Consider the following 7,867-nt stretch of genomic DNA (forward strand, 5'->3'; position numbering starts at 1 on the left):
CCCCCTTCCTCCTCACCCACCACCCCGACCTCTGCTCCGCTCCGCTCTGGGATCCATCCACCGACCCAGGCCGTCGTCATCCTAGGGTTCCGGTGCCCGTACCTCGCCCCCTACCTCTCCACCCACACGGCCATGCCCTACCTCTCCTTCGTCGCACACCTAGACCTCGACAACTTTGCCACAGCCCTGCCACAGCCCCGCGGCTCCTCGTCGTCCTCATCTTCCTCCTCTCCATGTCTGTCGTTCCCCCAAATCAGCCGCCGCCGACGGCCTCTCCTTCTCTCCCAGGCTGCAGATCGAGCCGACCAAGTCAGGTTGCGGCCAGATCTGCCAGGCTCGGGACGGGAGAGACGGAGAGGGAGAGTGGTACGCCACCACCATGCCGTCGTTGAGCTCCATCCGTCCAGGACCTCCGTCATGGGGACGGAGATGGAGACGGAGCTCTTCTCCCCTCCCCAACCACGCAGCACAGCGCAGCACAGTGGCAGAGGACCCCTCCCCGGCGCCTAGGGTTTTGGTCCCCCCACGCCATCGTCGAGCTCTCTCCGGTGACCCTGCAGCATCTCCGATGACGCACAAGGTACGTACGCCCATCCTCCTCCCGTAACCATAGCCCCTCCCCTCCCCTCCCCTCATCTTCTTCTGGATTTGTTGGTCTGACCCATGCTGTTGGTTTGTGCAGGTCATCACCATGGAACGTGTGAATGAGGAGCACCATCCCCATGGCCATGGCCATGGAAGGCCCTTCCTTCTTTCCTTCCTGCCGTCCCTCTCTTTGTGGAGGCCATGGTCAGGTCAATCTCTTTCCCTTTTCTAAATATCTCGTCTGCCATACTTTGCTGCTGCTGTGAAATCCATAACAAATATCAAGGGGTTTGCATATTTTCTTAATCTGAACCATAACAAATCCATTGTTTGTGTGGTTTCCATCCATCTCATATCATATCCATGTCTCTGTCTTGTGTCAAGGGAAGGCCGACCATGCCGGGCCAGCAGAGGAGGGTGGACTTGATCATGAAGTCGCTCTCGCAGTCCAAGGCAGCGCCGGTCACGGAGACGGCCATCCGCGCTGCCGTTGGCGACAACGCTGTAACTAGAAAGGCTGTGCGCTGGTGAGTAGGACACTTCCGCTAATCCAAATATCATCTCTGAAGATGTTCTGAAATTTATTGGCTGACTCTCTGTTTGGAATTCGCAGGTTGCTGAAGCAGAAGTGAGGGTTGCATCATGCGGGCACTGGTGGCTGCCCGGATCCGTATGTGTACATGGTACGTGAAATATGTGCCACACAGTTTGCGTTTGGATGATGATTTGATTTCTGGAAGTAGCTAAATGTAAGATATGACTGAATCAGTATAACTGAGAGTCAGTGTCCAACTTCTAGATGGAGTTAGGGAGTTGTTACTTATTGGAGTAGTAATTTCCAGTTATTCAGTAGAGAGTAAGTAGAATCTGAAAGCAATTGTTAAATCTTATTAATTTATCCTAGTTCCACTCACAGCCTCAGTTCTATAATTCTGGAAGCCAGTTGAATCCTGAACACTGCACACTTCAAAAAATGCTTCCAAACCACATAATTTCATTCCTTGATACAGAAAGTACAACAAGTTCTGATATATATCGATCCTGCTTTCCTCATACCAATAAAGCATGTCCATAACTTTGGATTATATCAAAAAAATTGCTAAAAGAACAAACGCCCAGTCAAAGCTCGGAATGATTTTATAGTTGATCTGATTTGCTTTTAAACTGTACCTGTGTACTAAACCCAGTTTCAGTTGGCCTTGTATTTATATTGTCGTCTTGTTTGTCGTTCTGCTAGTCTCACTACAGTTAGCTCTAACAACCCAGTTCAGTATTTCAATTACGGAGTGGCCTGTCCTATGCTGTGTCCTGCCACTCAAACGTATTTTGGGGGCTTGATCAATCATTTTATCATGATTGAAAGAATAGCCCATAATTTGCTTCTAGTTTTAAGCTAAAAAATGTTTGTTCAGTAAACATTATATGGAAGATTGTTACTGCCATGCATGCACATTATACATTTTGTTCTTCTCTATCCATGCTTACAAGTCAGGTTGTTTTTGTGGCATCCAGGGGCACAATGCTGGTGTTGGTAGGCAAGCTAGAACCCATGGATTTGTAAACTGGCTTGGATGTGTACTTGGTCGCCGGGGTTGGATGAGGACGACGGCAACAAGGTGAGACCATCGTGATCCACCCTCCTACTTCCTTCTCGTGATTCCCTAACTGCTCAACATGTTGACATGTTCTGAACATCTGAAGCTTGCTGTGTGCAGGGTGACTAGTGATGTTCAGTGTTTATTGTGTGTGTTTTCTACACACACACACATGGTCCTTACGTTTCAATCTCCTCTGCTGCTTACTGACAGAGTACTACTAACGTACAGTAGTTGAGTAGTAGTGTGTAGGGACTCTTGAGGAAAGTTTATGTACTTAAACATTATGCTTAAAATAAAAGTTGTAATTCCCTTGTAGTAGTATGTTTATGAATGGCTGCATGAAATGATTGTCCAGTACATCAAATATTTGAATCGGGGTTAATATAATCACTTGCTGCATCCTGTTTGATTGACCGGAGATGCTAATAGGAAAGCAAAGCAAATAGGAAAAGCATGTGCTGCTACTTTTGCTTATCCTCCGCACACAAGTAAAGCGAAGCATCCTATTTTGATTTCTTCATTCATGATGCATAAAATTCTGGTATTGTGTTCATATAGCTAATCTGCTGGTGTTGTGCATAAAATTCTAGGATCTTTGCGTGTAAGTTCTGGCTGTAGTGCCTATCTTTAGTAAGATTAAATTGCTACTGTTACTGATGAATGGTTGAGTTCTACTATTACTGATGAATGGTCCTGTAGTGTGTAAAACTGGTAATTATGATGCATTGGTCGTCCATGTGGCGTTCTTTTTTAATGCATATATATGATGTAGTTGATAGGCCTTGATCTCAACCTCTCAAGTTTATTTTCCCTTGTGTGTAGTTAACTTGTCATTTTTATTGGCAAGCGTGTAATGAATTTATTAGATTTTTTTCTCCTATTGCCGTGTACAGTATGTAGAAAAAAGGTCTATATTACTGAGGATATATAATGTAGAAGTATAGAAACCATAAATTCAAGATTCTGCTATAGCATGCTCAATATATATTGTTATAGAATAGCGTTCTAAAAAAGGTTGAAACACCATGGTCTCATTCATTTGTAGGAAGTAGAAACACTAAGGCTGACATGCACTTCACCATTTCATTTGTTTTTTCCAATTTAATTTTGTGGATAGTAAATTTGCGGTTGTATGCCCTTTGTGAAAAAATTGCATTTTACGTTTCCATGCCCTGTAATGCTGAAGCGTGGTTCTCTGATATTCTACACCACTGAAAGGCTGATATCTTGTATAAATTTGGCTTTTGGCAGGTAATCCTTTTCCCTGCCATGTTCGGGTGCATCACTCTGATGGCGATGAAGGGTGAGATCTTGGTCGACACGATGGAAAAGACCCTGAAGCCTGGTGTATTCCTCAAATCGGGACTAATAGAAACCGAAGGGCCACTCGAAGCTGTCAAAGGGCACTTGTAGAGCTTGTGGTTGTGATTACACTTGTAGAGACTTGTAGAGCTTGTGGCTGTGATTACCATTGTATCTAAGTTATATGATGTGACATACTTATTTTGGCTGTTATTTGAAGTATTATCTTATTTGAAGTATTATTTGTACTTTCTGGTTGTTTTGATTTGAATATTGGTTATTTATTTACCGGTGAATTGAAAATATGGACCCACATATTAGAACATGACAATCCGGACCCATTTGAGTACTGGACCCATCTCCTAAAAAATACGAACCGTTCAGCCAAAAAGGCCTCGACCCAAAAACAAAAAAGGCTGAAATATTAGGCCAGGCCCATGTAGCAGCCCGGAATGACAAAAAAATGATAACTAAAAAGGCCAAATTGTTGGGCTAGGCCCATGTAGAAAACCGAATTCGACCGGGCTGAATCTTGTGCCACATCAGCTTGCCACGCTGGATGCCTACGTGGCCTGGGGAGGTTGCTAGTGACCAAAACGCCACAGTGGACATATTTTGGTCATAAACGTCCACGACCATTCCAGAAGAAAGGTCGCTATAGTCAGTTTACGACCGCCAACTTTTGACCTTCTGTTTTTGGTCACAACAAGGTCGCAAATGAAAAACCATGACCTTTCAGTGACCAATAGTGGTGGTCACAAGTTGACATATTCCTTGTAGTGCACTTGCACGCACTTGCTCGTCAGTGGTGCTCCGTGCTACGCTGGCCACACTGCTGACACGGCTGCAGCAGGCCATAGTCGGGTTGGCGCCGTTGCCGCTGGCATAGGAGATGCAGGGATTCAAGGTAGAGCTCACCTGTCCACAGGAGATGGTCGCGTTGGTGGCTACGAGGAGCATAGCTAGCGGCCACTAGGGCGACCAGCATAAGCTGAGCAACTGCAGCATGGGCCGTCTTGATCTAGCTAGCAATAGTAGTCAACTGAAGATGATAAGAAGGCTAGATTCACTATGTGATTGCACCGGGAGGAGTTTCGTCGTGGGGGTGGGTGTGTGTGTGGTGGTGGTGGGGGGACCCATGCACTACAAGAAATATGTCAACTTGTGTCCAGCACTATTGGTCACTAAATGGTCACTGTTTTCAATTTGTGACCTTTTTGTGACCAAAAACATAAGGTCAAAAGCTGGCCGTCGTAAACTGACTATAGCGACCTTTCTTCTGGAATGGTCGTAGACGTTTACGACGAAAATACGTCTAATGTGGCGTTTTGGTCACTAGCAACCTCCCCAGGCCACGTAGGCATCCAGCATGGCAAGCTGATGTGGCACAAGATTCAGCCCGGTGCAATTCTGTCTTTTATATGGGCCGAGCCCACTAATTCCAACAGATTTATGTTTTTTTATGGTCAACTAAATGGGCCAAGCCCAATTTTTGCAAGCCTTTTTTTTGGGGGCCCTTTACTTTTTCTTGTAAATTTCTTTTTTTTGGCCATTTCATTTTGTTTTTTGCTGGCCTTTTCATTTGGCTATAGCCTTTTCAGGTGCAGTACACATGAATACAATTTTTCCCATATATATTGTTGAGAATTTTTCATAATTTTGCTATCAAAGCAGCATGTACACATGAATACAATTTTGCTATCAAAGCAACATTTCAAACGTACATCTTCATGACATCGTACATAAAAACCAGCAATAAAAAGATTACAATATGCCATTTGGCTCAGATCTTGCATGCACAACATCTCATATTCATGTATAGGAGAGGAGGAGGGGCTTGAGTTGTCCTGAAGGACACACATTCCTGAAGGACACAAAAAGTAGATGACTTATTTTGGACAATAAGCTCCAAGACAACATTGTAGGCTATTAACGTAAAATAAGTTATTATCAGGTTAAGCCTCCTTAGTTTAGTGATCATTTTCTCATACAATTTTATTTCAACTTAATAGTATCCAGAATCAAGCAAGGAACTAAACATCAGCAGCAAAAAGGTGAGAAACTGCATCAATCAACAAGATAATGGTTGTATGATTTGTTCTTCAGGAACTTGGACAGCAGCAAAAAAGTACTGATGCAAGCAATAGACTACACAAAACCTTCATTAAAGGAGTACTCCAATTCATCTTTAAAAAAGTTTACGCAAGCATTAAAGGAATAGTTTCAGCTAATTTTAAATACTCCAGCAGCAAATACTGCTAACACTAATAGGCTAGTAGAAAATACTGTATTTTTGGAGTGTTAACAAATGTTCAGTAATTTATGGTGTACAGCAGCAGCATCACATTAAGAAAGTGAGCTAAATTTTATAGTGCACAGAATCACTGGTTGTGCATAGAATCACATCATTTATGGTGTACAACAGCAGTAGCATCACTGGTTGTTCACAGAATCACAAATGCCTGAGCATATAGTTTCATGCTAGGGGTAGAATGATAGCATCGCAACACAGCTAAGCAAATATATGATTTGAACAACTATATGGTTTGACCAGCAGCAACATCACTGGTTGTTCACAGCATCGCAATCCAGCGAACCACTAAAACAGAAGAGGAAAACAGACAAGCAAATATATGATTTGAACAACTATATTACTAGCACATCCTTATGTGTTTGCCTTAGGAGTAGAATGATAGCATCGCAACACAGCTGAATGTCTTTGAACAAATACCAATCAAAAGCAACACATTCTGTGCAACTTTTGATAACACAATTTGGATTAAACAACAGATTATGCTTAGCTAACTTAGAAACAAGAGAGGAGAAAGGACCTTGAGTTGGTGCTGCTGCTCCTCTCCAAGGTCGTGCGTCACCCTCCTCTCCTTCCCTGCAACAAGTGAGTTGAGTTCTCCTGCAGAGCACCAATGAACATAGAAAACAGAGAGGCGTGGGGAACCCAAGTCCATAGCTGTCAGATCGAATCAAACAGATGGGGGAGGGAGGGAGGGGAGCACCTTTCCCTTGGATGGCTGGACGACGGCACCGTGGACGTCGAGGTCCAGGTTGAAGAATCCCTTGACGGCGGCGACCTTGACCTTGGTGGCCGGGTGCGCCCCTGCCGCTCCTCGAGCAGGACAAGGCCGGCGGCTGCACCTTGAGGAGAAGGGCACTGCTCCCAGATCTGTCACCCTCATTGCCGGTGCTCGGCTCGTCCACACCATGGGCACAACAGCTACTCCCTGAACAAGCACTACAACATCCTGCGTTCACAAGATCGAACAGATTATCATATTTACTGAGTCCGAGCAAAAGCAGGTAATAATCATGATATGAGTGTCTCAACAGGCTAAAATTATTTCCATGCACGTCTGTAGCAACTGAATTATAAGTTTTGGCAACAATCTGTTGCAGTAGCTTGTTGTTGCAGTGAAAAGATTTGGGCAAGGAAGTGGTGATCATAAGTAAGCACCTTGGTGCTGCGGAACCATGGCCTCCATTTTGCTGCCACAGGGAGCTGGAGCTGGTCGACAGAGAGCCTACTGGATGTGACGGGCACCCTCGCGTTAGTGTCTCCACTACAAAAAAAAGGTCAGTGGCCATTTTTTTCAGCATTGCATGTACACCACAAATCATTTCACTTCTATTTTGGAATGTCACATCAGAGACTCTAATCAAGTAGTATCCGAAAACGCCTATCATGCATACCTGTAAACCCAGACTCTGATGTTGTTCTTCATCAGCGACGACATAGGAGTGGAGGAGGCCGCTGGACTGCGCCTGCACACATAGACACAAACACCCGGCCTCAACAACGACGACGTGCATGCACACACGCACATGAGGATGAACACGACTCACCAGTCGATGCATGGTGGAAGTTCTCCTTCTTGTCGTGCGGGGAGAGGAAGGGGCGGTGGTGGGTGGCGTAGGACTGGAGGAGGCCGCTGGACTGCGTGAGCTGCGCGTCGATGAGCGCCGCCACCAGCTGCCGCGCGTAGGCAGCCGATGTGCGCCGCGCATAGGCAGCCGACGTGCGCCGCCACCAGCTTCTCGCACAGCGGCTGCACCGCCATCTCCCCCTTGAGCAGTTGCCGCTCCTCTGCCTCGGTCGTCGAGGCGGCCGCGACCGCCACGCCACTATAGACGATGACGAGCACTCCCCTCCACCTCCGCCCCCGAAGCTCATCTCCATGCCTCCTCCCTGGTTACCGATGCCTGGAGCACCGGAGATGGCTGCCGGCCTAGATGGCAGCGACGGAGAGGGAGTTGGGTGAGTGGGTGGGGAGAGGGAGTGGGTGGATCTGGCCGCCGGTTGAGGGGAGAGGAGGGGGAGCGGCAGCGGAGAAGGGGGATCCAACGGGTTGCGGTGCAGGTTGAGGTAT

This window comes from Triticum aestivum, unplaced genomic scaffold (assembly GCF_018294505.1).
Source record: "Triticum aestivum cultivar Chinese Spring unplaced genomic scaffold, IWGSC CS RefSeq v2.1 scaffold60258, whole genome shotgun sequence".
Classification (NCBI taxonomy): Eukaryota; Viridiplantae; Streptophyta; class Magnoliopsida; order Poales; family Poaceae; genus Triticum; species Triticum aestivum.